Raw genomic sequence first — 26,909 nt, 5'->3', positions numbered from 1 at the left:
TTTCTCACCTCAAGTATCTGTTACTTCTAGTTTGCGCAGTATTTAGTTCCAGTTTTTTTTTTACTTTTCCACATGAAGTTCTTACTAAAACAGTAAAAGGTAGATGCAATCTCCAGGCTGCGCTAAAAAAAACTGCATTTCCACTGAATTGGTGTCCAACATTAATGAATTGTATCAGTTTCAAGGTGCACTGGAGGAAACTTTTATTCCCAGGACATTCATTTGACATAGTTTATAGTAGTCCTGAATCAGCAGCCTGAACGTTTCCTCGGGTCGATGGCAGCAAATATCAGAGATAGACAATTGTATCCACTAGATGGGCAAAGCCTTGTGGGCCGTGATCGTATAGTGGTTAGTACTCTGCGTTGTGGTCGCAGTAACCCCGGTTCAAATCCGGGTCAAGGCAAACTCAACACTGTGCTTATCTTTTCATTTTTCTTTTTTACTGCTGATTGACATAAAAGCCTTCCCTTTGCGTGACAGTGACAATCCGCCACTGTAGCTTACAGAAGATCACCTTTCTTTAAAGGGCTAGTGGCGCAATGGATAAAGCGTCTGACTACGGATCAGAAGATTCTAGGTTCAACTCCTGGCTAGCTCAACTCTCTTTGTTTATGGTAAACCTGATCTAAAACTGCTATGTTAAATCTGTTCACCTGATATTTCTTAGGAACGCAAACTCACGCAATATTGTCAAGTTGGACATGGTAGCTTCCAATGTTTTCTCACCTCAAGTATCTGTTACTTCTAGTTTGCGCAGTATTTAGTTCCAGTTTGTTTTTTACTTTTCCACATGAAGTTCTTACTAAAACAGTAAAAGGTAGATGCAATCTCCAGGCTGCGCTAAAAAAAACTGCATTTCCACTGAATTGGTGTCCAACATTAATGAATTGTATCAGTTTCAAGGCGCACTGGAGGACACTTTTATTCCCAGGACATTAATTTGACATAGTTTGATAGTAGTCCTGAATCAGCAGCCTGAACGTTTCCTCAGGTCGATGGCAGCAAATATCAGAGATAGACAATTGTATCCACTAGATGGGCAAAGCCTTGTGGGCCGTGATCGTATAGTGGTTAGTACTCTGCGTTGTGGTCGCAGCAACCCCGGTTCAAATCCGGGTCACGGCAAACTCAACACTGTGCTTATCTTTTCATTTTTCTTTTTTACTGCTGATTGACATAAAAGCCTTCCTTTTGCGTGACAGTGACAATCCGCCACTGTAGCTTACAGAAGATCACCTTGCTTTAAGGGGCTAGTGGCGCAATGGATAAAGCGTCTGACTTCGGATCAGAAGATTCTAGGTTCAACTCCTGGCTAGCTCAACTCTCTTTGTTTATGGTAAACCTTATCTAAAACTGCTATGTTACATCTGTTCACCTGATATTTCTTAGGAATGCAACCTCACGCAATATTGTCAAGTTGGACATGGTAACTTCCAATGTTTTCTCACCTCAAGTATCTGTTACTTCTAGTTTGCGCAGTATTTAGTTCCAGGTTTTATTTTACTTTACCACATCAAGTTCTTACTAAAACAGTAAAAGGTAGATGCAATGTCCAGACTGCGCTAAAAAAACTGCATTTCCACTGAATTGTTGTCCAACATTAATGAATTGTATCAGTTTCAAGGCGCACTGGAGGAAACTTTTATTCCCAGGACATTCATTTGACATAGTTTATAGTAGTCCTGATTCAGCAGCCTGAACGTTTCCTCGGGTCGATGGCAGCAAATATCAGAGATAGACAATTGTATCCACTAGATGGGCAAAGCCTTGTGGGCCGTGATCGTATAGTGGTTAGTACTCTGCGTTGTGGTAGCAGCAACCCCGGTTCAAATCCGGGTCATGGCAAACTCAACACTCTGCTTACCTTTTCTTTTTTCTTTTTTACTGCTGATTGACATAAAAGCCTTCCCTTTGCGTGACAGTGACAATCCGCCACTGTAGCTTACAGAAGATCACCTTGCTTTAAAGGGCTAGTGGCGCAATGGATAACGCGTCTGACTACGGATTAGAAGATTCTAGGTTCAACTCCTGGCTAGCTCAACTCTCTTTGTTTATGGTAAACCTGATCTAAAACTGCTGTTAAATCTGTTCACCTGATATTTCTTAGGAACGCAAACTCACGCAATATTGTCAAGTTGGACATGGTAGCTTCCAATGTTTTCTCACCTCAAGTATCTGTTACTTCTAGTTTGCGCAGTATTTAGTTCCAGTTTGTTTTTTACTTTTCCACATGAAGTTCTTACTAAAACAGTAAAAGGTAGATGCAATCTCCAGGCTGCGCTAAAAAAAACTGCATTTCCACTGAATTGGTGTCCAACATTAATGAATTGTATCAGTTTCAAGGCGCACTGGAGGACACTTTTATTCCCAGGACATTAATTTGACATAGTTTGATAGTAGTCCTGAATCAGCAGCCTGAACGTTTCCTCAGGTCGATGGCAGCAAATATCAGAGATAGACAATTGTATCCACTAGATGGGCAAAGCCTTGTGGGCCGTGATCGTATAGTGGTTAGTACTCTGCGTTGTGGTCGCAGCAACCCCGGTTCAAATCCGGGTCACGGCAAACTCAACACTCTGCTTACCTTTTCTTTTTTCTTTTTTACTGCTGATTGACATAAAAGCCTTCCCTTTGCGTGACAGTGACAATCCGCCACTGTAGCTTACAGATGATCACCTTTCTTTAAAGGGCTAGTGGCGCAATGGATAACGCGTCTGACTACGGATCAGAAGATTCTAGGTTCAACTCCTGGCTAGCTCAACTCTCTTTGTTTATGGTAAACCTGATCTAAAACTGCTATGTTACATCTGTTCACCTGATATTTCTTAGGAACGCAAACTCACGCAATATTGTCAAGTTGGACATGGTAGCTTCCAATGTTTTCTCACCTCAAGTATCTGTTACTTCTAGTTTGCGCAGTATTTAGTTCCAGTTTGTTTTTTACTTTTCCACATGAAGTTCTTACTAAAACAGTAAAAGGTAGATGCAATCTCCAGGCTGCGCTAAAAAAAACTACATTTCCACTGAATTGGTGTCCAACATTAATGAATTGTATCAGTTTCAAGGCGCACTGGAGGAAACTTTTATTCCCAGGACATTCATTTGACATAGTTTATAGTAGTCCTGAATCAGCAGCCTGAACGTTTCCTCGGGTCGATGGCAGCAAATATCAGAGATAGAAAATTGTATCCACTAGATGGGCAAAGCCTTGTGGGCCGTGATCGTATAGTGGTTAGTACTCTGCGTTGTGGTCGAAGCAACCCCGGTTCAAATCCGGGTCATGGCAAACTCAACACTGTGCTTATCTTTTCATTTTTCTTTTTTACTGCTGATTGACATAAAAGCCTTCCCTTTGCGTGACAGTGACAATCCGCCACTGTAGCTTACAGAAGATCACCTTGCTTTAAAGGGCTAGTGGCGCAATGGATAAAGCGTCTGACTACGGATCAGAAGATTCTAGGTTCAACTCCTGGCTAGCTCAACTCTCTTTGTTTATGGTAAACCTGATCTAAAACTGCTGTTAAATCTGTTCACCTGATATTTCTTAGGAACGCAAACTCACGCAATATTGTCAAGTTGGACATGGTAGCTTCCAATGTTTTCTCACCTCAAGTATCTGTTACTTCTAGTTTGCGCAGTATTTAGTTCCAGTTTTTTTTTTACTTTTCCACATGAAGTTCTTACTAAAACAGTAAAAGGTAGATGCAATCTCCAGGCTGCGCTAAAAAAAACTGCATTTCCACTGAATTGGTGTCCAACATTAATGAATTGTATCAGTTTCAAGGCGCACTGGAGGACACTTTTATTCCCAGGACATTAATTTGACATAGTTTGATAGTAGTCCTGAATCAGCAGCCTGAACGTTTCCTCAGGTCGATGGCAGCAAATATCAGAGATAGACAATTGTATCCACTAGATGGGCAAAGCCTCGTGGGCCGTGATCGTATAGTGGTTAGTACTCTGCGTTGTGGTCGCAGCAACCCGGGTTCAAATCCGGGTCACGGCAAACTCAACACTCTGCTTACCTTTTCTTTTTTCTTTTTTACTGCTGATTGACATAAAAGCCTTCCCTTTGCGTGACAGTGACAATCCGCCACTGTAGCTTACAGAAGATCATCTTTCTTTAAAGGGCTAGTGGCGCAATGGATAACGCGTCTGACTACGGATCAGAAGATTCTAGGTTCAACTCCTGGCTAGCTCAACTCTCTTTGTTTATGGTAAACCTGATCTAAAACTGCTATGTTACATCTGTTCACCTGATATTTCTTAGGAACGCAAACTCACGCAATATTGTCAAGTTGGACATGGTAGCTTCCAATGTTTTCTCACCTCAAGTATCTGTTACTTCTAGTTTGCGCAGTATTTAGTTCCAGTTTGTTTTTTACTTTTCCACATGAAGTTCTTACTAAAACAGTAAAAGGTAGATGCAATCTCCAGGCTGCGCTAAAAAAAACTGCATTTCCACTGAATTGGTGTCCAACATTAATGAATTGTATCAGTTTCAAGGCGCACTGGAGGACACTTTTATTCCCAGGACATTAATTTGACATAGTTTGATAGTAGTCCTGAATCAGCAGCCTGAACGTTTCCTCAGGTCGATGGCAGCAAATATCAGAGATAGACAATTGTATCCACTAGATGGGCAAAGCCTTGTGGGCCGTGATCGTATAGTGGTTAGTACTCTGCGTTGTGGTCGCAGCAACCCCGGTTCATATCCGGGTCACGGCAAACTCAACACTGTGCTTATCTTTTCATTTTTCTTTTTTACTGCTGATTGACATAAAAGCCTTCCCTTTGCGTGATAGTGACAATCCGCCACTGTAGCTTACAGAAGATCACCTTGCTTTAAAGGGCTAGTGGCGCAATGGATAACGCGTCTGACTACGGATCAGAAGATTCTAGGTTCAACTCCTGGCTAGCTCAACTCTCTTTGTTTATGGTAAACCTGATCTAAAACTGCTATGTTACATCTGTTCACCTGATATTTCTTAGGAACGCAAACTCACGCAATATTGTCAAGTTGGACATGGTAGCTTCCAATGTTTTCTCACCTCAAGTATCTGTTACTTCTAGTTTGCGCAGTATTTAGTTCCAGTTTGTTTTTTACTTTTCCACATGAAGTTCTTACTAAAACAGTAAAAGGTAGATGCAATCTCCAGGCTGCGCTAAAAAAAACTGCATTTCCACTGAATTGGTGTCCAACATTAATGAATTGTATCAGTTTCAAGGCGCACTGGAGGAAACTTTTATTCCCAGGACATTCATTTGACATAGTTTATAGTAGTCATGAATCAGCATTCTGAACGTTTCCTCGGGTCGATGGCAGCAAATATCAGAGATAGACAATTGTATCCACTAGATGGGCAAAGCCTTGTGGGCCGTGATCGTATAGTGGTTAGTACTCTGCGTTGTGGTCGCAGCAACCCTGGTTCAAATCCGGGTCACGGCAAACTCAACACTCTGCTTACCTTTTCTTTTTTCTTTTTTACTGCTGATTGACATAAAAGCCTTCCCTTTGCGTGACAGTGACAATCCGCCACTGTAGCTTACAGAAGATCACCTTGCTTTAAAGGGCTAGTGGCGCAATGGATAACGCGTCTGACTACGGATCAGAAGATTCTAGGTTCAACTCCTGGCTAGCTCAACTCTCTTTGTTTATGGTAAACCTGATCTAAAACTGCTGTTAAATCTGTTCACCTGATATTTCTTAGGAACGCAAACTCACGCAATATTGTCAAGTTGGACATGGTAGCTTCCAATGTTTTCTCACCTCAAGTATCTGTTACTTCTAGTTTGCGCAGTATTTAGTTCCAGTTTTTTTTTTACTTTTCCACATGAAGTTCTTACTAAAACAGTAAAAGGTAGATGCAATCTCCAGGCTGCGCTAAAAAAAACTGCATTTCCACTGAATTGGTGTCCAACATTAATGAATTGTATCAGTTTCAAGGCGCACTGGAGGACACTTTTATTCCCAGGACATTAATTTGACATAGTTTGATAGTAGTCCTGAATCAGCAGCCTGAACGTTTCCTCAGGTCGATGGCAGCAAATATCAGAGATAGACAATTGTATCCACTAGATGGGCAAAGCCTTGTGGGCCGTGATCGTATAGTGGTTAGTACTCTGCGTTGTGGTCGCAGCAACCCCGGTTCAAATCCGGGTCACGGCAAACTCAACACTCTGCTTACCTTTTCTTTTTTATTGCTGATTGACATAAAAGCCTTTTTTTTTGCGTGACAGTGACAATCCGCCACTGTAGCTTACAGAAGATCACCTTGCTATAAGGGGCTAGTGGCGCAATGGATAACGCGTCTGACTACGGATCAGAAGATTCTAGGTTCAACTCCTGGCTAGCTCAACTCTCTTTGTTTATGGTAAACCTGATCTAAAACTGCTATGTTACATCTGTTCACCTGATGTTTCTTAGGAACGCAAACTCACGCAATATTGTCAAGTTGGACATGGTAGCTTCCAATGTTTTCTCACCTCAAGTATCTGTTACTTCTAGTTTGCGCAGTATTTAGTTCCAGTTTTTTTTTTACTTTTCCACATGAAGTTCTTACTAAAACAGTAAAAGGTAGATGCAATCTCCAGGCTGCGCTAAAAAAAACTGCATTTCCACTGAATTGGTGTCCAACATTAATGAATTGTATCAGTTTCAAGGTGCACTGGAGGAAACTTTTATTCCCAGGACATTCATTTGACATAGTTTATAGTAGTCCTGAATCAGCAGCCTGAACGTTTCCTCGGGTCGATGGCAGCAAATATCAGAGATAGACAATTGTATCCACTAGATGGGCAAAGCCTTGTGGGCCGTGATCGTATAGTGGTTAGTACTCTGCGTTGTGGTCGCAGCAACCCCGGTTCAAATCCGGGTCAAGGCAAACTCAACACTGTGCTTATCTTTTCATTTTTCTTTTTTACTGCTGATTGACATAAAAGCCTTCCCTTTGCGTGACAGTGACAATCCGCCACTGTAGCTTACAGAAGATCACCTTTCTTTAAAGGGCTAGTGGCGCAATGGATAAAGCGTCTGACTACGGATCAGAAGATTCTAGGTTCAACTCCTGGCTAGCTCAACTCTCTTTGTTTATGGTAAACCTGATCTAAAACTGCTATGTTAAATCTGTTCACCTGATATTTCTTAGGAACGCAAACTCACGCAATATTGTCAAGTTGGACATGGTAGCTTCCAATGTTTTCTCACCTCAAGTATCTGTTACTTCTAGTTTGCGCAGTATTTAGTTCCAGTTTGTTTTTTACTTTTCCACATGAAGTTCTTACTAAAACAGTAAAAGGTAGATGCAATCTCCAGGCTGCGCTAAAAAAAACTGCATTTCCACTGAATTGGTGTCCAACATTAATGAATTGTATCAGTTTCAAGGCGCACTGGAGGACACTTTTATTCCCAGGACATTAATTTGACATAGTTTGATAGTAGTCCTGAATCAGCAGCCTGAACGTTTCCTCAGGTCGATGGCAGCAAATATCAGAGATAGACAATTGTATCCACTAGATGGGCAAAGCCTTGTGGGCCGTGATCGTATAGTGGTTAGTACTCTGCGTTGTGGTCGCAGCAACCCCGGTTCAAATCCGGGTCACGGCAAACTCAACACTCTGCTTACCTTTTCTTTTTTCTTTTTTACTGCTGATTGACATAAAAGCCTTCCCTTTGCGTGACAGTGACAATCCGCCACTGTAGCTTACAGAAGATGACCTTTCTTTAAAGGGCTAGTGGCGCAATGGATAACGCGTCTGACTACGGATCAGAAGATTCTAGGTTCAACTCCTGGCTAGCTCAACTCTCTTTGTTTATGGTAAACCTGATCTAAAACTGCTATGTTACATCTGTTCACCTGATGTTTCTTAGGAACGCAAACTCACGCAATATTGTCAAGTTGGACATGGTAGCTTCCAATGTTTTCTCACCTCAAGTATCTGTTACTTCTAGTTTGCGCAGTATTTAGTTCCAGTTTGTTTTTTACTTTTCCACATGAAGTTCTTACTAAAACAGTAAAAGGTAGATGCAATCTCCAGGCTGCGCTAAAAAAAACTACATTTCCACTGAATTGGTGTCCAACATTAATGAATTGTATCAGTTTCAAGGCGCACTGGAGGAAACTTTTATTCCCAGGACATTCATTTGACATAGTTTATAGTAGTCCTGAATCAGCAGCCTGAACGTTTCCTCGGGTCGATGGCAGCAAATATCAGAGATAGACAATTGTATCCACTAGATGGGCAAAGCCTTGTGGGCCGTGATCGTATAGTGGTTAGTACTCTGCGTTGTGGTCGCAGCAACCCCGGTTCAAATCCGGGTCACGGCAAACTCAACACTGTGCTTATCTTTTCATTTTTCTTTTTTACTGCTGATTGACATAAAAGCCTTCCTTTTGCGTGACAGTGACAATCCGCCACTGTAGCTTACAGAAGATCACCTTGCTTTAAGGGGCTAGTGGCGCAATGGATAAAGCGTCTGACTTCGGATCAGAAGATTCTAGGTTCAACTCCTGGCTAGCTCAACTCTCTTTGTTTATGGTAAACCTTATCTAAAACTGCTATGTTACATCTGTTCACCTGATATTTCTTAGGAATGCAACCTCACGCAATATTGTCAAGTTGGACATGGTAACTTCCAATGTTTTCTCACCTCAAGTATCTGTTACTTCTAGTTTGCGCAGTATTTAGTTCCAGGTTTTATTTTACTTTACCACATCAAGTTCTTACTAAAACAGTAAAAGGTAGATGCAATGTCCAGACTGCGCTAAAAAAACTGCATTTCCACTGAATTGTTGTCCAACATTAATGAATTGTATCAGTTTCAAGGCGCACTGGAGGAAACTTTTATTCCCAGGACATTCATTTGACATAGTTTATAGTAGTCCTGATTCAGCAGCCTGAACGTTTCCTCGGGTCGATGGCAGCAAATATCAGAGATAGACAATTGTATCCACTAGATGGGCAAAGCCTTGTGGGCCGTGATCGTATAGTGGTTAGTACTCTGCGTTGTGGTCGCAGCAACCCCGGTTCAAATCCGGGTCACGGCGAACTCAACACTGTGCTTATCTTTTCATTTTTCTTTTTTACTGCTGATTGACATAAAAGCCTTCCATTTGCGTGACAGTGACAATCCGCCACTGTAGCTTACAGAAGATCACCTTTCTTTAAAGGGCTAGTGGCGCAATGGATAACGCGTCTGACTACGGATCAGAAGATTCTAGGTTCAACTCCTGGCTAGCTCAACTCTCTTTGTTTATGGTAAACCTGATCTAAAACTGCTATGTTAAATCTGTTCACCTGATATTTCTTAGGAACGCAAACTCACGCAATATTGTCAAGTTGGACATGGTAGCTTCCAATGTTTTCTCACCTCAAGTATCTATTACTTCTAGTTTGCGCAGTATTTAGTTCCAGTTTGTTTTTTACTTTTCCACATGAAGTTCTTACTAAAACAGTAAAAGGTAGATGCAATCTCCAGGCTGCGCTAAAAAAAACTGCATTTCCACTGAATTGGTGTCCAACATTAATGATTTGTATCAGTTTCAAGGCGCACTGGAGGACACTTTTATTCCCAGGACATTCATTTGACATAGTTTGATAGTAGTCCTGAATCAGCAGCCTGAACGTTTCCAAGGGTCGATGGCAGCAAATATTAGAGGTAGACAATTGTATCCACTAGATGGGCAAAGCCTTGTGGGCCGTGATTGTATAGTGGTTAGTACTCTGCGTTGTGGTCGCAGCAACCCCGGTTCAAATCCGGGTCACGGCAAACTCAACACTCTGCTTACCTTTTCTTTTTTCTTTTTTACTGCTGATTGACATAAAAGCCTTCCCTTTGCGTGACAGTGACAATCCGCCACTGTAGCTTACAGAAGATCACCTTGCTTTAAAGGGCTAGTGGCGCAATGGATAACACGTCTGACTATGGATCAGAAGATTCTAGGTTCAACTCCTGGCTAGCTCAACTCTCTTTGTTTATGGTAAACCTGATCTAAAACTGCTATGTTACATCTGTTCACCTGATGTTTCTTAGGAACGCAAACTCACGCAATATTGTCAAGTTGGACATGGTAGCTTCCAATGTTTTCTCACCTCAAGTATCTGTTACTTCTAGTTTGCGCAGTATTTAGTTCCAGTTTTTTTTTTACTTTTCCACATGAAGTTCTTACTAAAACAGTAAAAGGTAGATGCAATCTCCAGGCTGCGCTAAAAAAAACTGCATTTCCACTGAATTGGTGTCCAACATTAATGAATTGTATCAGTTTCAAGGCGCACTGGAGGACACTTTTATTCCCAGGACATTAATTTGACATAGTTTGATAGTAGTCCTGAATCAGCAGCCTGAACGTTTCCTCAGGTCGATGGCAGCAAATATCAGAGATAGACAATTGTATCCACTAGATGGGCAAAGCCTTGTGGGCCGTGATCGTATAGTGGTTAGTACTCTGCGTTGTGGTCGCAGCAACCCCGGTTCAAATCCGGGTCACGGCAAACTCAACACTCTGCTTACCTTTTCTTTTTTCTTTTTTACTGCTGATTGACATAAAAGCCTTCCCTTTGCGTGACAGTGACAATCCGCCACTGTAGCTTACAGAAGATCACCTTTCTTTAAAGGGCTAGTGGCGCAATGGATAACGCGTCTGACTACGGATCAGAAGATTCTAGGTTCAACTCCTGGCTAGCTCAACTCTCTTTGTTTATGGTAAACCTGATCTAAAACTGCTATGTTACATCTGTTCACCTGATATTTCTTAGGAACGCAAACTCACGCAATATTGTCAAGTTGGACATGGTAGCTTCCAATGTTTTCTCACCTCAAGTATCTGTTACTTCTAGTTTGCGCAGTATTTAGTTCCAGTTTGTTTTTTACTTTTCCACATGAAGTTCTTACTAAAACAGTAAAAGGTAGATGCAATCTCCAGGCTGCGCTAAAAAAAACTACATTTCCACTGAATTGGTGTCCAACATTAATGAATTGTATCAGTTTCAAGGCGCACTGGAGGAAACTTTTATTCCCAGGACATTCATTTGACATAGTTTATAGTAGTCCTGAATCAGCAGCCTGAACGTTTCCTCGGGTCGATGGCAGCAAATATCAGAGATAGACAGTTGTATCCACTAGATGGGCAAAGCCTTGTGGGCCGTGATCGTATAGTGGTTAGTACTCTGCGTTGTGGTCGCAGCAACCCCGGTTCATATCCGGGTCACGGCAAACTCAACACTGTGCTTATCTTTTCATTTTTCTTTTTTACTGCTGATTGACATAAAAGCCTTCCCTTTGCGTGATAGTGACAATCCGCCACTGTAGCTTACAGAAGATCACCTTGCTTTAAAGGGCTAGTGGCGCAATGGATAACGCGTCTGACTACGGATCAGAAGATTCTAGGTTCAACTCCTGGCTAGCTCAACTCTCTTTGTTTATGGTAAACCTGATCTAAAACTGCTATGTTACATCTGTTCACCTGATATTTCTTAGGAACGCAAACTCACGCAATATTGTCAAGTTGGACATGGTAGCTTCCAATGTTTTCTCACCTCAAGTATCTGTTACTTCTAGTTTGCGCAGTATTTAGTTCCAGTTTGTTTTTTACTTTTCCACATGAAGTTCTTACTAAAACAGTAAAAGGTAGATGCAATCTCCAGGCTGCGCTAAAAAAAACTGCATTTCCACTGAATTGGTGTCCAACATTAATGAATTGTATCAGTTTCAAGGCGCACTGGAGGAAACTTTTATTCCCAGGACATTCATTTGACATAGTTTATAGTAGTCATGAATCAGCAGCCTGAACGTTTCCTCGGGTCGATGGCAGCAAATATCAGAGATAGACAATTGTATTCACTAGATGGGCAAAGCCTTGTGGGCCGTGATCGTATAGTGGTTAGTACTCTGCGTTGTGGTCGCAGCAACCCCGGTTCAAATCCGGGTCACGGCAAACTCAACACTCTGCTTACCTTTTCTTTTTTACTGCTGATTGACATAAAAGCCTTTTTTTTTGCGTGACAGTGACAATCCGCCACTGTAGCTTACAGAAGATCACCTTGCTATAAGGGGCTAGTGGCGCAATGGATAACGCGTCTGACTACGGATCAGAAGATTCTAGGTTCAACTCTTGGCTAGCTCAACTCTCTTTGTTTATGGTAAACCTGATCTAAAACTGCTATGTTACATCTGTTCACCTGATGTTTCTTAGGAACGCAAACTCACGCAATATTGTCAAGTTGGACATGGTAGCTTCCAATGTTTTCTCACCTCAAGTATCTGTTACTTCTAGTTTGCGCAGTATTTAGTTCCAGTTTTTTTTTTACTTTTCCACATGAAGTTCTTACTAAAACAGTAAAAGGTAGATGCAATCTCCAGGCTGCGCTAAAAAAAACTGCATTTCCACTGAATTGGTGTCCAACATTAATGAATTGTATCAGTTTCAAGGCGCACTGGAGGAAACTTTTATTCCCAGGACATTCATTTGACATAGTTTATAGTAGTCCTGAATCAGCAGCCTGAACGTTTCCTCGGGTCGATGGCAGCAAATATCAGAGATAGACAATTGTATCCACTAGATGGGCAAAGCCTTGTGGGCCGTGATCGTATAGTGGTTAGTACTCTGCGTTGTGGTCGCAGCAACCCCGGTTCAAATCCGGGTCAAGGCAAACTCAACACTGTGCTTATCTTTTCATTTTTCTTTTTTACTGCTGATTGACATAAAAGCCTTCCCTTTGCGTGACAGTGACAATCCGCCACTGTAGCTTACAGAAGATCACCTTTCTTTAAAGGGCTAGTGGCGCAATGGATAACGCGTCTGACTACGGATCAGAAGATTCTAGGTTCAACTCCTGGCTAGCTCAACTCTCTTTGTTTATGGTAAACCTGATCTAAAACTGCTATGTTAAATCTGTTCACCTGATATTTCTTAGGAACGCAAACTCACGCAATATTGTCAAGTTGGACATGGTAGCTTCCAATGTTTTCTCACCTCAAGTATCTGTTACTTCTAGTTTGCGCAGTATTTAGTTCCGGTTTGTTTTTTACTTTTCCACATGAAGTTCTTACTAAAACAGTAAAAGGTAGATGCAATCTCCAGGCTGCGCTAAAAAAAACTGCATTTCCACTGAATTGGTGTCCAACATTAATGATTTGTATCAGTTTCAAGGCGCACTGGAGGACACTTTTATTCCCAGGACATTCATTTGACATAGTTTGATAGTAGTCCTGAATCAGCAGCCTGAACGTTTCCAAGGGTCGATGGCAGCAAATATTAGAGGTAGACAATTGTATCCACTAGATGGGCAAAGCCTTGTGGGCTGTGATTGTATAGTGGTTAGTACTCTGCGTTGTGGTCGCAGCAACCCCGGTTCAAATCCGGGTCACGGCAAACTCAACACTCTGCTTACCTTTTCTTTTTTCTTTTTTACTGCTGATTGACATAAAAGCCTTTTTTTTTGCGTGACAGTGACAATCCGCCACTGTAGCTTACAGAAGATCACCTTGCTATAAGGGGCTAGTGGCGCAATGGATAAAGCGTCTGACTATGGATCAGAAGATTCTAGGTTCAACTCCTGGCTAGCTCAACTCTCTTTGTTTATGGTAAACCTGATCTAAAACTGCTATGTTACATCTGTTCACCTGATGTTTCTTAGGAACGCAAACTCACGCAATATTGTCAAGTTGGACATGGTAGCTTCCAATGTTTTCTCACCTCAAGTATCTGTTACTTCTAGTTTGCGCAGTATTTAGTTCCAGTTTTTTTTTTACTTTTCCACATGAAGTTCTTACTAAAACAGTAAAAGGTAGATGCAATCTCCAGGCTGCGCTAAAAAAAACTGCATTTCCACTGAATTGGTGTCCAACATTAATGAATTGTATCAGTTTCAAGGCGCACTGGAGGACACTTTTATTCCCAGGACATTAATTTGACATAGTTTGATAGTAGTCCTGAATCAGCAGCCTGAACGTTTCCTCAGGTCGATGGCAGCAAATATCAGAGATAGACAATTGTATCCACTAGATGGGCAAAGCCTTGTGGGCCGTGATCGTATAGTGGTTAGTACTCTGCGTTGTGGTCGCAGCAACCCCGGTTCAAATCCGGGTCACGGCAAACTCAACACTCTGCTTACCTTTTCTTTTTTCTTTTTTACTGCTGATTGACATAAAAGCCTTCCCTTTGCGTGACAGTGACAATCCGCCACTGTAGCTTACAGAAGATCACCTTTCTTTAAAGGGCTAGTGGCGCAATGGATAACGCATCTGACTACGGATCAGAAGATTCTAGGTTCAACTCCTGGCTAGCTCAACTCTCTTTGTTTATGGTAAACCTGATCTAAAACTGCTATGTTACATCTGTTCACCTGATATTTCTTAGGAACGCAAACTCACGCAATATTGTCAAGTTGGACATGGTAGCTTCCAATGTTTTCTCACCTCAAGTATCTGTTACTTCTAGTTTGCGCAGTATTTAGTTCCAGTTTGTTTTTTACTTTTCCACATGAAGTTCTTACTAAAACAGTAAAAGGTAGATGCAATCTCCAGGCTGCGCTAAAAAAAACTGCATTTCCACTGAATTGGTGTCCAACATTAATGAATTGTATCAGTTTCAAGGCGCACTGGAGGAAACTTTTATTCCCAGGACATTCATTTGACATAGTTTATAGTAGTCATGAATCAGCAGCCTGAACGTTTCCTCGGGTCGATGGCAGCAAATATCAGAGATAGACAATTGTATTCACTAGATGGGCAAAGCCTTGTGGGCCGTGATCGTATAGTGGTTAGTACTCTGCGTTGTGGTCGCAGCAACCCCGGTTCAAATCCGGGTCACGGCAAACTCAACACTCTGCTTACCTTTTCTTTTTTACTGCTGATTGACATAAAAGCCTTTTTTTTTGCGTGACAGTGACAATCCGCCACTGTAGCTTACAGAAGATCACCTTGCTATAAGGGGCTAGTGGCGCAATGGATAACGCGTCTGACTACGGATCAGAAGATTCTAGGTTCAACTCCTGGCTAGCTCAACTCTCTTTGTTTATGGTAAACCTGATCTAAAACTGCTATGTTACATCTGTTCACCTGATGTTTCTTAGGAACGCAAACTCACGCAATATTGTCAAGTTGGACATGGTAGCTTCCAATGTTTTCTCACCTCAAGTATCTGTTACTTCTAGTTTGCGCAGTATTTAGTTCCAGTTTTTTTTTTACTTTTCCACATGAAGTTCTTACTAAAACAGTAAAAGGTAGATGCAATCTCCAGGCTGCGCTAAAAAAAACTGCATTTCCACTGAATTGGTGTCCAACATTAATGAATTGTATCAGTTTCAAGGCGCACTGGAGGAAACTTTTATTCCCAGGACATTCATTTGACATAGTTTATAGTAGTCCTGAATCAGCAGCCTGAACGTTTCCTCGGGTCGATGGCAGCAAATATCAGAGATAGACAATTGTATCCACTAGATGGGCAAAGCCTTGTGGGCCGTGATCGTATAGTGGTTAGTACTCTGCGTTGTGGTCGCAGCAACCCCGGTTCAAATCCGGGTCAAGGCAAACTCAACACTGTGCTTATCTTTTCATTTTTCTTTTTTACTGCTGATTGACATAAAAGCCTTCCCTTTGCGTGACAGTGACAATCCGCCACTGTAGCTTACAGAAGATCACCTTTCTTTAAAGGGCTAGTGGCGCAATGGATAACGCGTCTGACTACGGATCAGAAGATTCTAGGTTCAACTCCTGGCTAGCTCAACTCTCTTTGTTTATGGTAAACCTGATCTAAAACTGCTATGTTAAATCTGTTCACCTGATATTTCTTAGGAACGCAAACTCACGCAATATTGTCAAGTTGGACATGGTAGCTTCCAATGTTTTCTCACCTCAAGTATCTGTTACTTCTAGTTTGCGCAGTATTTAGTTCCAGTTTGTTTTTTACTTTTCCACATGAAGTTCTTACTAAAACAGTAAAAGGTAGATGCAATCTCCAGGCTGCGCTAAAAAAAACTGCATTTCCACTGAATTGGTGTCCAACATTAATGATTTGTATCAGTTTCAAGGCGCACTGGAGGACACTTTTATTCCCAGGACATTCATTTGACATAGTTTGATAGTAGTCCTGAATCAGCAGCCTGAACGTTTCCAAGGGTCGATGGCAGCAAATATTAGAGGTAGACAATTGTATCCACTAGATGGGCAAAGCCTTGTGGGCCGTGATTGTATAGTGGTTAGTACTCTGCGTTGTGGTCGCAGCAACCCCGGTTCAAATCCGGGTCACGGCAAACTCAACACTCTGCTTACCTTTTCTTTTTTCTTTTTTACTGCTGATTGACATAAAAGCCTTTTTTTTTGCGTGACAGTGACAATCCGCCACTGTAGCTTACAGAAGATCACCTTGCTATAAGGGGCTAGTGGCGCAATGGATAAAGCGTCTGACTATGGATCAGAAGATTCTAGGTTCAACTCCTGGCTAGCTCAACTCTCTTTGTTTATGGTAAACCTGATCTAAAACTGCTATGTTACATCTGTTCACCTGATGTTTCTTAGGAACGCAAACTCACGCAATATTGTCAAGTTGGACATGGTAGCTTCCAATGTTTTCTCACCTCAAGTATCTGTTACTTCTAGTTTGCGCAGTATTTAGTTCCAGTTTTTTTTTTACTTTTCCACATGAAGTTCTTACTAAAACAGTAAAAGGTAGATGCAATCTCCAGGCTGCGCTAAAAAAAACTGCATTTCCACTGAATTGGTGTCCAACATTAATTAATTGTATCAGTTTCAAGGCGCACTGGAGGAAACTTTTATTCCCAGGACATTAATTTGACATAGTTTGATAGTAGTCCTGAATCAGCAGCCTGAACGTTTCCTCAGGTCGATGGCAGCAAATATCAGAGATAGACAATTGTATCCACTAGATGGGCAAAGCCTTGTGGGCCGTGATCGTATAGTGGTTAGTACTCTGCGTTGTGGTCGCAGCAACCCCGGTTCAAATCCGGGTCACGGCAAACTCAACACTCTGCTTACCTTTTCTTTTTTCTTTTTTACTGCTGATTGACATAAAAGCCTTCCCTTTGCGTGACAGTGACAATCCGCCACTGTAGCTTACAGAAGATCACCTTTCTTTAAAGGGCTAGTGGCGCAATGGATAACGCGTCTGACTACGGATCAGAAGATTCTAGGTTCAACTCCTGGCTAGCTCAACTCTCTTTGTTTATGGTAAACCTGATCTAAAACTGCTATGTTACATCTGTTCACCTGATATTTCTTAGGAACGCAAACTCACGCAATATTGTCAAGTTGGACATGGTAGCTTCCAATGTTTTCTCACCTCAAGTATCTGTTACTTTTAGTTTGCGCAGTATTTAGTTCCAGTTTGTTTTTTACTTTTCCACATGAAGTTCTTACTAAAACAGTAAAAGGTAGATGCAATCTCCAGGCTGCGCTAAAAAAAACTACATTTCCACTGAATTGGTGTCCAACATTAATGAATTGTATCAGTTTCAAGGCGCACTGGAGGAAACTTTTATTCCCAGGACATTCATTTGACATAGTTTATAGTAGTCCTGAATCAGCAGCCTGAACGTTTCCTCGGGTCGATGGCAGCAAATATCAGAGATAGACAGTTGTATCCACTAGATGGGCAAAGCCTTGTGGGCCGTGATCGTATAGTGGTTAGTACTCTGCGTTGTGGTCGCAGCAACCCCGGTTCAAATCCGGGTCACGGCAAACTCAACACTGTGCTTATCTTTTCATTTTTCTTTTTTACTGCTGATTGACATAAAAGCCTTCCCTTTGCGTGACAGTGACAATCCGCCACTGTAGCTTACAGAAGATCACCTTGCTTTAAAGGGCTAGTGGCGCAATGGATAACGCGTCTGACTACGGATCAGAAGATTCTAGGTTCAACTCCTGGCTAGCTCAACTCTCTTTGTTTATGGTAAACCTGATCTAAAACTGCTATGTTACATCTGTTCACCTGATATTTCTTAGGAACGCAAACTCACGCAATATTGTCAAGTTGGACATGGTAGCTTCCAATGTTTTCTCACCTCAAGTATCTGTTACTTCTAGTTTGCGCAGTATTTAGTTCCAGTTTGTTTTTTACTTTTCCACATGAAGTTCTTACTAAAACAGTAAAAGGTAGATGCAATCTCCAGGCTGCGCTAAAAAAAACTGCATTTCCACTGAATTGGTGTCCAACATTAATGAATTGTATCAGTTTCAAGGCGCACTGGAGGAAACTTTTATTCCCAGGACATTCATTTGACATAGTTTATAGTAGTCATGAATCAGCAGCCTGAACGTTTCCTCGGGTCGATGGCAGCAAATATCAGAGATAGACAATTGTATTCACTAGATGGGCAAAGCCTTGTGGGCCGTGATCGTATAGTGGTTAGTACTCTGCGTTGTGGTCGCAGCAACCCCGGTTCAAATCCGTGTCACGGCAAACTCAACACTCTGCTTACCTTTTCTTTTTTACTGCTGATTGACATAAAAGCCTTTTTTTTTGCGTGACAGTGACAATCCGCCACTGTAGCTTACAGAAGATCACCTTGCTATAAGGGGCTAGTGGCGCAATGGATAACGCGTCTGACTACGGATCAGAAGATTCTAGGTTCAACTCCTGGCTAGCTCAACTCTCTTTGTTTATGGTAAACCTGATCTAAAACTGCTATGTTACATCTGTTCTCCTGATGTTTTTTTAGGAACGCAAACTCACGCAATATTGTCAAGTTGGACATGGTAGCTTCCAATGTTTTCTCACCTCAAGTATCTGTTACTTCTAGTTTGCGCAGTATTTAGTTCCAGTTTTTTTTTTACTTTTCCACATGAAGTTCTTACTAAAACAGTAAAAGGTAGATGCAATCTCCAGGCTGCGCTAAAAAAAACTGCATTTCCACTGAATTGGTGTCCAACATTAATGAATTGTATCAGTTTCAAGGCGCACTGGAGGAAACTTTTATTCCCAGGACATTCATTTGACATAGTTTATAGTAGTCCTGAATCAGCAGCCTGAACGTTTCCTCGGGTCGATGGCAGCAAATATCAGAGATAGACAATTGTATCCACTAGATGGGCAAAGCCTTGTGGGCCGTGATCGTATAGTGGTTAGTACTCTGCGTTGTGTTCGCAGCAACCCCGGTTCAAATCCGGGTCAAGGCAAACTCAACACTGTGCTTATCTTTTCATTTTTCTTTTTTACTGCTGATTGACATAAAAGCCTTCCCTTTGCGTGACAGTGACAATCCGCCACTGTAGCTTACAGAAGATCACCTTTCTTTAAAGGGCTAGTGGCGCAATGGATAACGCGTCTGACTACGGATCAGAAGATTCTAGGTTCAACTCCTGGCTAGCTCAACTCTCTTTGTTTATGGTAAACCTGATCTAAAACTGCTATGTTAAATCTGTTCACCTGATATTTCTTAGGAACGCAAACTCACGCAATATTGTCAAGTTGGACATGGTAGCTTCCAATGTTTTCTCACCTCAAGTATCTGTTACTTCTAGTTTGCGCAGTATTTAGTTCCAGTTTGTTTTTTACTTTTCCACATGAAGTTCTTACTAAAACAGTAAAAGGTAGATGCAATCTCCAGGCTGCGCTAAAAAAAACTGCATTTCCACTGAATTGGTGTCCAACATTAATGATTTGTATCAGTTTCAAGGCGCACTGGAGGACACTTTTATTCCCAGGACATTCATTTGACATAGTTTGATAGTAGTCCTGAATCAGCAGCCTGAACGTTTCCAAGGGTCGATGGCAACAAATATTAGAGGTAGACAATTGTATCCACTAGATGGGCAAAGCCTTGTGGGCCGTGATCGTATAGTGGTTAGTACTCTGCGTTGCGGTCGCAGCAACCACGGTTCAAATCCGGGTCACGGCAAACTCAACACTCTGCTTACCTTTTCTTTTTTCTTTTTTACTGCTGATTGACATAAAAGCCTTCCCTTTGCGTGACAGTGACAATCCGCCACTGTAGCTTACAGAAGATCACCTTGCTTTAAAGGGCTAGTGGCGCAATGGATAACGCGTCTGACTACGGATCAGAAGATTCTAGGTTCAACTCCTGGCTAGCTCAACTCTCTTTGTTTATGGTAAACCTGATCTAAAACTGCTATGTTACATCTGTTCACCTGATATTTCTTAGGAACGCAAACTCACGCAATATTGTCAAGTTGGACATGGTAGCTTCCAATGTTTTCTCACCTCAAGTATCTGTTACTTCTAGTTTGCGCAGTATTTAGTTCCAGTTTGTTTTTTACTTTTCCACATGAAGTTCTTACTAAAACAGTAAAAGGTAGATGCAATCTCCAGGCTGCGCTAAAAAAAACTACATTTCCACTGAATTGGTGTCCAACATTAATGAATTGTATCAGTTTCAAGGCGCACTGGAGGAAACTTTTATTCCCAGGACATTCATTTGACATAGTTTATAGTAGTCCTGAATCAGCAGCCTGAACGTTTCCTCGGGTCGATGGCAGCAAATATCAGAGATAGACAATTGTATCCACTAGATGGGCAAAGCCTTGTGGGCCGTGATCGTATAGTGGTTAGTACTCTGCGTTGTGGTCGCAGCAACCCCGGTTCAAATCCGGGTCACGGCAAACTCAACACTCTGCTTACCTTTTCTTTTTTCTTTTTTACTGCTGATTGACATAAAAGCCTTCCCTTTGCGTGACAGTGACAATCCGCCACTGTAGCTTACAGAAGATCACCTTTCTTTAAAGGGCTAGTGGCGCAATGGATAACGCGTCTGACTACGGATCAGAAGATTCTAGGTTCAACTCCTGGCTAGCTCAACTCTCTTTGTTTATGGTAAACCTGATCTAAAACTGCTATGTTACATCTGTTCACCTGATATTTCTTAGGAACGCAAACTCACGCAATATTGTCAAGTTGGACATGGTAGCTTCCAATGTTTTCTCACCTCAAGTATCTGTTACTTTTAGTTTGCGCAGTATTTAGTTCCAGTTTGTTTTTTACTTTTCCACATGAAGTTCTTACTAAAACAGTAAAAGGTAGATGCAATCTCCAGGCTGCGCTAAAAAAAACTACATTTCCACTGAATTGGTGTCCAACATTAATGAATTGTATCAGTTTCAAGGCGCACTGGAGGAAACTTTTATTCCCAGGACATTCATTTGACATAGTTTATAGTAGTCCTGAATCAGCAGCCTGAACGTTTCCTCGGGTCGATGGCAGCAAATATCAGAGATAGACAGTTGTATCCACTAGATGGGCAAAGCCTTGTGGGCCGTGATCGTATAGTGGTTAGTACTCTGCGTTGTGGTCGCAGCAACCCCGGTTCAAATCCGGGTCACGGCAAACTCAACACTGTGCTTATCTTTTCATTTTTCTTTTTTACTGCTGATTGACATAAAAGCCTTCCCTTTGCGTGACAGTGACAATCCGCCACTGTAGCTTACAGAAGATCACCTTGCTTTAAAGGGCTAGTGGCGCAATGGATAACGCGTCTGACTACGGATCAGAAGATTCTAGGTTCAACTCCTGGCTAGCTCAACTCTCTTTGTTTATGGTAAACCTGATCTAAAACTGCTATGTTACATCTGTTCACCTGATATTTCTTAGGAACGCAAACTCACGCAATATTGTCAAGTTGGACATGGTAGCTTCCAATGTTTTCTCACCTCAAGTATCTGTTACTTCTAGTTTGCGCAGTATTTAGTTCCAGTTTGTTTTTTACTTTTCCACATGAAGTTCTTACTAAAACAGTAAAAGGTAGATGCAATCTCCAGGCTGCGCTAAAAAAAACTGCATTTCCACTGAATTGGTGTCCAACATTAATGAATTGTATCAGTTTCAAGGCGCACTGGAGGAAACTTTTATTCCCAGGACATTCATTTGACATAGTTTATAGTAGTCATGAATCAGCAGCCTGAACGTTTCCTCGGGTCGATGGCAGCAAATATCAGAGATAGACAATTGTATTCACTAGATGGGCAAAGCCTTGTGGGCCGTGATCGTATAGTGGTTAGTACTCTGCGTTGTGGTCGCAGCAACCCCGGTTCAAATCCGGGTCACGGCAAACTCAACACTCTGCTTACCTTTTCTTTTTTACTGCTGATTGACATAAAAGCCTTTTTTTTTGCGTGACAGTGACAATCCGCCACTGTAGCTTACAGAAGATCACCTTGCTATAAGGGGCTAGTGGCGCAATGGATAACGCGTCTGACTACGGATCAGAAGATTCTAGGTTCAACTCCTGGCTAGCTCAACTCTCTTTGTTTATGGTAAACCTGATCTAAAACTGCTATGTTACATCTGTTCTCCTGATGTTTCTTAGGAACGCAAACTCACGCAATATTGTCAAGTTGGACATGGTAGCTTCCAATGTTTTCTCACCTCAAGTATCTGTTACTTCTAGTTTGCGCAGTATTTAGTTCCAGTTTTTTTTTTACTTTTCCACATGAAGTTCTTACTAAAACAGTAAAAGGTAGATGCAATCTCCAGGCTGCGCTAAAAAAAACTGCATTTCCACTGAATTGGTGTCCAACATTAATGAATTGTATCAGTTTCAAGGCGCACTGGAGGAAACTTTTATTCCCAGGACATTCATTTGACATAGTTTATAGTAGTCCTGAATCAGCAGCCTGAACGTTTCCTCGGGTCGATGGCAGCAAATATCAGAGATAGACAATTGTATCCACTAGATGGGCAAAGCCTTGTGGGCCGTGATCGTATAGTGGTTAGTACTCTGCGTTGTGTTCGCAGCAACCCCGGTTCAAATCCGGGTCAAGGCAAACTCAACACTGTGCTTATCTTTTCATTTTTCTTTTTTACTGCTGATTGACATAAAAGCCTTCCCTTTGCGTGACAGTGACAATCCGCCACTGTAGCTTACAGAAGATCACCTTTCTTTAAAGGGCTAGTGGCGCAATGGATAACGCGTCTGACTACGGATCAGAAGATTCTAGGTTCAACTCCTGGCTAGCTCAACTCTCTTTGTTTATGGTAAACCTGATCTAAAACTGCTATGTTAAATCTGTTCACCTGATATTTCTTAGGAACGCAAACTCACGCAATATTGTCAAGTTGGACATGGTAGCTTCCAATGTTTTCTCACCTCAAGTATCTGTTACTTCTAGTTTGCGCAGTATTTAGTTCCAGTTTGTTTTTTACTTTTCCACATGAAGTTCTTACTAAAACAGTAAAAGGTAGATGCAATCTCCAGGCTGCGCTAAAAAAAACTGCATTTCCACTGAATTGGTGTCCAACATTAATGATTTGTATCAGTTTCAAGGCGCACTGGAGGACACTTTTATTCCCAGGACATTCATTTGACATAGTTTGATAGTAGTCCTGAATCAGCAGCCTGAACGTTTCCAAGGGTCGATGGCAACAAATATTAGAGGTAGACAATTGTATCCACTAGATGGGCAAAGCCTTGTGGGCCGTGATCGTATAGTGGTTAGTACTCTGCGTTGCGGTCGCAGCAACCACGGTTCAAATCCGGGTCACGGCAAACTCAACACTCTGCTTACCTTTTCTTTTTTCTTTTTTACTGCTGATTGACATAAAAGCCTTCCCTTTGCGTGACAGTGACAATCCGCCACTGTAGCTTACAGAAGATCACCTTGCTTTAAAGGGCTAGTGGCGCAATGGATAACGCGTCTGACTACGGATCAGAAGATTCTAGGTTCAACTCCTGGCTAGCTCAACTCTCTTTGTTTATGGTAAACCTGATCTAAAACTGCTATGTTACATCTGTTCACCTGATATTTCTTAGGAACGCAAACTCACGCAATATTGTCAAGTTGGACATGGTAGCTTCCAATGTTTTCTCACCTCAAGTATCTGTTACTTCTAGTTTGCGCAGTATTTAGTTCCAGTTTGTTTTTTACTTTTCCACATGAAGTTCTTACTAAAACAGTAAAAGGTAGATGCAATCTCCAGGCTGCGCTAAAAAAAACTACATTTCCACTGAATTGGTGTCCAACATTAATGAATTGTATCAGTTTCAAGGCGCACTGGAGGAAACTTTTATTCCCAGGACATTCATTTGACATAGTTTATAGTAGTCCTGAATCAGCAGCCTGAACGTTTCCTCGGGTCGATGGCAGCAAATATCAGAGATAGACAGTTGTATCCACTAGATGGGCAAAGCCTTGTGGGCCGTGATCGTATAGTGGTTAGTACTCTGCGTTGTGGTCGCAGCAACCCCGGTTCAAATCCGGGTCACGGCAAACTCAACACTCTGCTTACCTTTTCTTTTTTCTTTTTTACTGCTGATTGACATAAAAGCCTTCCCTTTGCGTGACAGTGACAATCCGCCACTGTAGCTTACAGAAGATCACCTTTCTTTAAAGGGCTAGTGGCGCAATGGATAACGCGTCTGACTACGGATCAGAAGATTCTAGGTTCAACTCCTGGCTAGCTCAACTCTCTTTGTTTATGGTAAACCTGATCTAAAACTGCTATGTTACATCTGTTCACCTGATATTTCTTAGGAACGCAAACTCACGCAATATTGTCAAGTTGGACATGGTAGCTTCCAATGTTTTCTCACCTCAAGTATCTGTTACTTCTAGTTTGCGCAGTATTTAGTTCCAGTTTGTTTTTTACTTTTCCACATGAAGTTCTTACTAAAACAGTAAAAGGTAGATGCAATCTCCAGGCTGCGCTAAAAAAAACTACATTTCCACTGAATTGGTGTCCAACATTAATGAATTGTATCAGTTTCAAGGCGCACTGGAGGAAACTTTTATTCCCAGGACATTCATTTGACATAGTTTATAGTAGTCCTGAATCAGCAGCCTGAACGTTTCCTCGGGTCGATGGCAGCAAATATCAGAGATAGACAGTTGTATCCACTAGATGGGCAAAGCCTTGTGGGCCGTGATCGTATAGTGGTTAGTACTCTGCGTTGTGGTCGCAGCAACCCCGGTTCAAATCCGGGTCACGGCAAACTCAACACTGTGCTTATCTTTTCATTTTTCTTTTTTACTGCTGATTGACATAAAAGCCTTCCCTTTGCGTGACAGTGACAATCCGCCACTGTAGCTTACAGAAGATCACCTTGCTTTAAAGGGCTAGTGGCGCAATGGATAACGCGTCTGACTAAGGATCAGAAGATTTTAGGTTCAACTCCTGGCTAGCTCAACTCTCTTTGTTTATGGTAAACCTGATCTAAAACTGCTATGTTACATCTGTTCACCTGATATTTCTTAGGAACGCAAACTCACGCAATATTGTCAAGTTGGACATGGTAGCTTCCAATGTTTTCTCACCTCAAGTATCTGTTACTTCTAGTTTGCGCAGTATTTAGTTCCAGTTTGTTTTTTACTTTTCCACATGAAGTTCTTACTAAAACAGTAAAAGGTAGATGCAATCTCCAGGCTGCGCTAAAAAAAACTGCATTTCCACTGAATTGGTGTCCAACATTAATGAATTGTATCAGTTTCAAGGCGCACTGGAGGAAACTTTTATTCCCAGGACATTCATTTGACATAGTTTATAGTAGTCCTGAATCAGCAGCCTGAACGTTTCCTCGGGTCGATGGCAGCAAATATCAGAGATAGACAATTGTATTCACTAGATGGGCAAAGCCTTGTGGGCCGTGATCGTATAGTGGTTAGTACTCTGCGTTGTGGTCGCAGCAACCCCGGTTCAAATCCGGGTCACGGCAAACTCAACACTCTGCTTACCTTTTCTTTTTTACTGCTGATTGACATAAAAGCCTTTTTTTTTGCGTGACAGTGACAATCCGCCACTGTAGCTTACAGAAGATCACCTTGCTATAAGGGGCTAGTGGCGCAATGGATAACGCGTCTGACTACGGATCAGAAGATTCTAGGTTCAACTCCTGGCTAGCTCAACTCTCTTTGTTTATGGTAAACCTGATCTAAAACTGCTATGTTACATCTGTTCACCTGATGTTTCTTAGGAACGCAAACTCACGCAATATTGTCAAGTTGGACATGGTAGCTTCCAATGTTTTCTCACCTCAAGTATCTGTTACTTCTAGTTTGCGCAGTATTTAGTTCCAGTTTTTTTTTTACTTTTCCACATGAAGTTCTTACTAAAACAGTAAAAGGTAGATGCAATCTCCAGGCTGCGCTAAAAAAAACTGCATTTCCACTGAATTGGTGTCCAACATTAATTAATTGTATCAGTTTCAAGGCGCACTGGAGGAAACTTTTATTCCCAGGACATTCATTTGACATAGTTTATAGTAGTCCTGAATCAGCAGCCTGAACGTTTCCTCGGGTCGATGGCAGCAAATATCAGAGATAGACAATTGTATCCACTAGATGGGCAAAGCCTTGTGGGCCGTGATCGTATAGTGGTTAGTACTCTGCGTTGTGGTCGCAGCAACCCCGGTTCAAATCCGGGTCAAGGCAAACTCAACACTGTGCTTATCTTTTCATTTTTCTTTTTTACTGCTGATTGACATAAAAGCCTTCCCTTTGCGTGACAGTGACAATCCGCCACTGTAGCTTACAGAAGATCACCTTTCTTTAAAGGGCTAGTGGCGCAATGGATAACGCGTCTGACTACGGATCAGAAGATTCTAGGTTCAACTCCTGGCTAGCTCAACTCTCTTTGTTTATGGTAAACCTGATCTAAAACTGCTATGTTAAATCTGTTCACCTGATATTTCTTAGGAACGCAAACTCACGCAATATTGTCAAGTTGGACATGGTAGCTTCCAATGTTTTTTCACCTCAAGTATCTGTTACTTCTAGTTTGCGCAGTATTTAGTTCCAGTTTGTTTTTTACTTTTCCACATGAAGTTCTTACTAAAACAGTAAAAGGTAGATGCAATCTCCAGGCTGCGCTAAAAAAAACTGCATTTCCACTGAATTGGTGTCCAACATTAATGATTTGTATCAGTTTCAAGGCGCACTGGAGGACACTTTTATTCCCAGGACATTCATTTGACATAGTTTGATAGTAGTCCTGAATCAGCAGCCT

At 41.7% G+C, this 26,909-nt stretch overlaps 1 protein-coding gene and 51 non-coding genes across 52 annotated transcripts in view; all 52 read left to right on the top strand.

The window, feature by feature from the left end:
- The window catches only part of nop9 (NOP9 nucleolar protein), a 112,671-nt gene that overhangs the window by 52,515 nt on the left and 33,247 nt on the right, over nucleotides 1-26,909 (top strand). The window lies entirely within an intron of this gene.
- Nucleotides 1,057-1,128, top strand: trnah-gug (transfer RNA histidin (anticodon GUG)). Its single transcript has one exon. It is a non-coding gene; the product is annotated as a tRNA-His (tRNA).
- On the top strand, nucleotides 1,971-2,043 carry trnar-acg (transfer RNA arginine (anticodon ACG)). The gene has a single exon. It is a non-coding gene; the product is annotated as a tRNA-Arg (tRNA).
- On the top strand, nucleotides 2,497-2,568 carry trnah-gug (transfer RNA histidin (anticodon GUG)). Its single transcript has one exon. It is a non-coding gene; the product is annotated as a tRNA-His (tRNA).
- Nucleotides 2,691-2,763, top strand: trnar-acg (transfer RNA arginine (anticodon ACG)). The gene has a single exon. It is a non-coding gene; the product is annotated as a tRNA-Arg (tRNA).
- trnar-acg (transfer RNA arginine (anticodon ACG)) lies at nucleotides 4,132-4,204 on the top strand. Its single transcript has one exon. It is a non-coding gene; the product is annotated as a tRNA-Arg (tRNA).
- trnar-acg (transfer RNA arginine (anticodon ACG)) lies at nucleotides 4,854-4,926 on the top strand. The gene has a single exon. It is a non-coding gene; the product is annotated as a tRNA-Arg (tRNA).
- On the top strand, nucleotides 5,381-5,452 carry trnah-gug (transfer RNA histidin (anticodon GUG)). Its single transcript has one exon. It is a non-coding gene; the product is annotated as a tRNA-His (tRNA).
- On the top strand, nucleotides 5,575-5,647 carry trnar-acg (transfer RNA arginine (anticodon ACG)). Its single transcript has one exon. It is a non-coding gene; the product is annotated as a tRNA-Arg (tRNA).
- trnah-gug (transfer RNA histidin (anticodon GUG)) lies at nucleotides 6,101-6,172 on the top strand. The gene has a single exon. It is a non-coding gene; the product is annotated as a tRNA-His (tRNA).
- On the top strand, nucleotides 6,289-6,361 carry trnar-acg (transfer RNA arginine (anticodon ACG)). The gene has a single exon. It is a non-coding gene; the product is annotated as a tRNA-Arg (tRNA).
- trnah-gug (transfer RNA histidin (anticodon GUG)) lies at nucleotides 7,538-7,609 on the top strand. Its single transcript has one exon. It is a non-coding gene; the product is annotated as a tRNA-His (tRNA).
- On the top strand, nucleotides 7,732-7,804 carry trnar-acg (transfer RNA arginine (anticodon ACG)). The gene has a single exon. It is a non-coding gene; the product is annotated as a tRNA-Arg (tRNA).
- On the top strand, nucleotides 8,259-8,330 carry trnah-gug (transfer RNA histidin (anticodon GUG)). Its single transcript has one exon. It is a non-coding gene; the product is annotated as a tRNA-His (tRNA).
- On the top strand, nucleotides 8,979-9,050 carry trnah-gug (transfer RNA histidin (anticodon GUG)). The gene has a single exon. It is a non-coding gene; the product is annotated as a tRNA-His (tRNA).
- On the top strand, nucleotides 9,173-9,245 carry trnar-acg (transfer RNA arginine (anticodon ACG)). Its single transcript has one exon. It is a non-coding gene; the product is annotated as a tRNA-Arg (tRNA).
- On the top strand, nucleotides 9,701-9,772 carry trnah-gug (transfer RNA histidin (anticodon GUG)). The gene has a single exon. It is a non-coding gene; the product is annotated as a tRNA-His (tRNA).
- Nucleotides 9,895-9,967, top strand: trnah-aug (transfer RNA histidin (anticodon AUG)). Its single transcript has one exon. It is a non-coding gene; the product is annotated as a tRNA-His (tRNA).
- Nucleotides 10,423-10,494, top strand: trnah-gug (transfer RNA histidin (anticodon GUG)). Its single transcript has one exon. It is a non-coding gene; the product is annotated as a tRNA-His (tRNA).
- trnar-acg (transfer RNA arginine (anticodon ACG)) lies at nucleotides 10,617-10,689 on the top strand. The gene has a single exon. It is a non-coding gene; the product is annotated as a tRNA-Arg (tRNA).
- Nucleotides 11,338-11,410, top strand: trnar-acg (transfer RNA arginine (anticodon ACG)). Its single transcript has one exon. It is a non-coding gene; the product is annotated as a tRNA-Arg (tRNA).
- On the top strand, nucleotides 11,865-11,936 carry trnah-gug (transfer RNA histidin (anticodon GUG)). Its single transcript has one exon. It is a non-coding gene; the product is annotated as a tRNA-His (tRNA).
- On the top strand, nucleotides 12,053-12,125 carry trnar-acg (transfer RNA arginine (anticodon ACG)). The gene has a single exon. It is a non-coding gene; the product is annotated as a tRNA-Arg (tRNA).
- Nucleotides 12,774-12,846, top strand: trnar-acg (transfer RNA arginine (anticodon ACG)). Its single transcript has one exon. It is a non-coding gene; the product is annotated as a tRNA-Arg (tRNA).
- On the top strand, nucleotides 14,025-14,096 carry trnah-gug (transfer RNA histidin (anticodon GUG)). The gene has a single exon. It is a non-coding gene; the product is annotated as a tRNA-His (tRNA).
- On the top strand, nucleotides 14,219-14,291 carry trnar-acg (transfer RNA arginine (anticodon ACG)). Its single transcript has one exon. It is a non-coding gene; the product is annotated as a tRNA-Arg (tRNA).
- trnah-gug (transfer RNA histidin (anticodon GUG)) lies at nucleotides 14,746-14,817 on the top strand. The gene has a single exon. It is a non-coding gene; the product is annotated as a tRNA-His (tRNA).
- Nucleotides 14,934-15,006, top strand: trnar-acg (transfer RNA arginine (anticodon ACG)). The gene has a single exon. It is a non-coding gene; the product is annotated as a tRNA-Arg (tRNA).
- Nucleotides 15,655-15,727, top strand: trnar-acg (transfer RNA arginine (anticodon ACG)). Its single transcript has one exon. It is a non-coding gene; the product is annotated as a tRNA-Arg (tRNA).
- trnah-gug (transfer RNA histidin (anticodon GUG)) lies at nucleotides 16,183-16,254 on the top strand. The gene has a single exon. It is a non-coding gene; the product is annotated as a tRNA-His (tRNA).
- Nucleotides 16,906-16,977, top strand: trnah-gug (transfer RNA histidin (anticodon GUG)). The gene has a single exon. It is a non-coding gene; the product is annotated as a tRNA-His (tRNA).
- trnar-acg (transfer RNA arginine (anticodon ACG)) lies at nucleotides 17,100-17,172 on the top strand. Its single transcript has one exon. It is a non-coding gene; the product is annotated as a tRNA-Arg (tRNA).
- Nucleotides 17,627-17,698, top strand: trnah-gug (transfer RNA histidin (anticodon GUG)). The gene has a single exon. It is a non-coding gene; the product is annotated as a tRNA-His (tRNA).
- Nucleotides 17,821-17,893, top strand: trnar-acg (transfer RNA arginine (anticodon ACG)). The gene has a single exon. It is a non-coding gene; the product is annotated as a tRNA-Arg (tRNA).
- On the top strand, nucleotides 18,536-18,608 carry trnar-acg (transfer RNA arginine (anticodon ACG)). Its single transcript has one exon. It is a non-coding gene; the product is annotated as a tRNA-Arg (tRNA).
- Nucleotides 19,258-19,330, top strand: trnar-acg (transfer RNA arginine (anticodon ACG)). The gene has a single exon. It is a non-coding gene; the product is annotated as a tRNA-Arg (tRNA).
- On the top strand, nucleotides 19,980-20,052 carry trnar-acg (transfer RNA arginine (anticodon ACG)). The gene has a single exon. It is a non-coding gene; the product is annotated as a tRNA-Arg (tRNA).
- trnah-gug (transfer RNA histidin (anticodon GUG)) lies at nucleotides 20,507-20,578 on the top strand. Its single transcript has one exon. It is a non-coding gene; the product is annotated as a tRNA-His (tRNA).
- On the top strand, nucleotides 20,701-20,773 carry trnar-acg (transfer RNA arginine (anticodon ACG)). Its single transcript has one exon. It is a non-coding gene; the product is annotated as a tRNA-Arg (tRNA).
- On the top strand, nucleotides 21,228-21,299 carry trnah-gug (transfer RNA histidin (anticodon GUG)). The gene has a single exon. It is a non-coding gene; the product is annotated as a tRNA-His (tRNA).
- trnar-acg (transfer RNA arginine (anticodon ACG)) lies at nucleotides 21,422-21,494 on the top strand. The gene has a single exon. It is a non-coding gene; the product is annotated as a tRNA-Arg (tRNA).
- On the top strand, nucleotides 21,949-22,020 carry trnah-gug (transfer RNA histidin (anticodon GUG)). The gene has a single exon. It is a non-coding gene; the product is annotated as a tRNA-His (tRNA).
- On the top strand, nucleotides 22,137-22,209 carry trnar-acg (transfer RNA arginine (anticodon ACG)). Its single transcript has one exon. It is a non-coding gene; the product is annotated as a tRNA-Arg (tRNA).
- On the top strand, nucleotides 22,858-22,930 carry trnar-acg (transfer RNA arginine (anticodon ACG)). Its single transcript has one exon. It is a non-coding gene; the product is annotated as a tRNA-Arg (tRNA).
- On the top strand, nucleotides 23,580-23,652 carry trnar-acg (transfer RNA arginine (anticodon ACG)). The gene has a single exon. It is a non-coding gene; the product is annotated as a tRNA-Arg (tRNA).
- trnah-gug (transfer RNA histidin (anticodon GUG)) lies at nucleotides 24,107-24,178 on the top strand. Its single transcript has one exon. It is a non-coding gene; the product is annotated as a tRNA-His (tRNA).
- Nucleotides 24,301-24,373, top strand: trnar-acg (transfer RNA arginine (anticodon ACG)). Its single transcript has one exon. It is a non-coding gene; the product is annotated as a tRNA-Arg (tRNA).
- trnah-gug (transfer RNA histidin (anticodon GUG)) lies at nucleotides 24,828-24,899 on the top strand. The gene has a single exon. It is a non-coding gene; the product is annotated as a tRNA-His (tRNA).
- trnal-aag (transfer RNA leucine (anticodon AAG)) lies at nucleotides 25,022-25,094 on the top strand. The gene has a single exon. It is a non-coding gene; the product is annotated as a tRNA-Leu (tRNA).
- Nucleotides 25,549-25,620, top strand: trnah-gug (transfer RNA histidin (anticodon GUG)). The gene has a single exon. It is a non-coding gene; the product is annotated as a tRNA-His (tRNA).
- On the top strand, nucleotides 25,737-25,809 carry trnar-acg (transfer RNA arginine (anticodon ACG)). The gene has a single exon. It is a non-coding gene; the product is annotated as a tRNA-Arg (tRNA).
- trnar-acg (transfer RNA arginine (anticodon ACG)) lies at nucleotides 26,458-26,530 on the top strand. Its single transcript has one exon. It is a non-coding gene; the product is annotated as a tRNA-Arg (tRNA).

Source organism: Leptonotus elevatus, chromosome 1 (genome assembly GCF_054856555.1).
Source record: "Leptonotus elevatus isolate MCC_2025b chromosome 1, RoL_Lele_1.0, whole genome shotgun sequence".
NCBI classification, from domain to species: Eukaryota; Metazoa; Chordata; class Actinopteri; order Syngnathiformes; family Syngnathidae; genus Leptonotus; species Leptonotus elevatus.
This window is presented reverse-complemented; position numbering and strand designations above follow the sequence as displayed.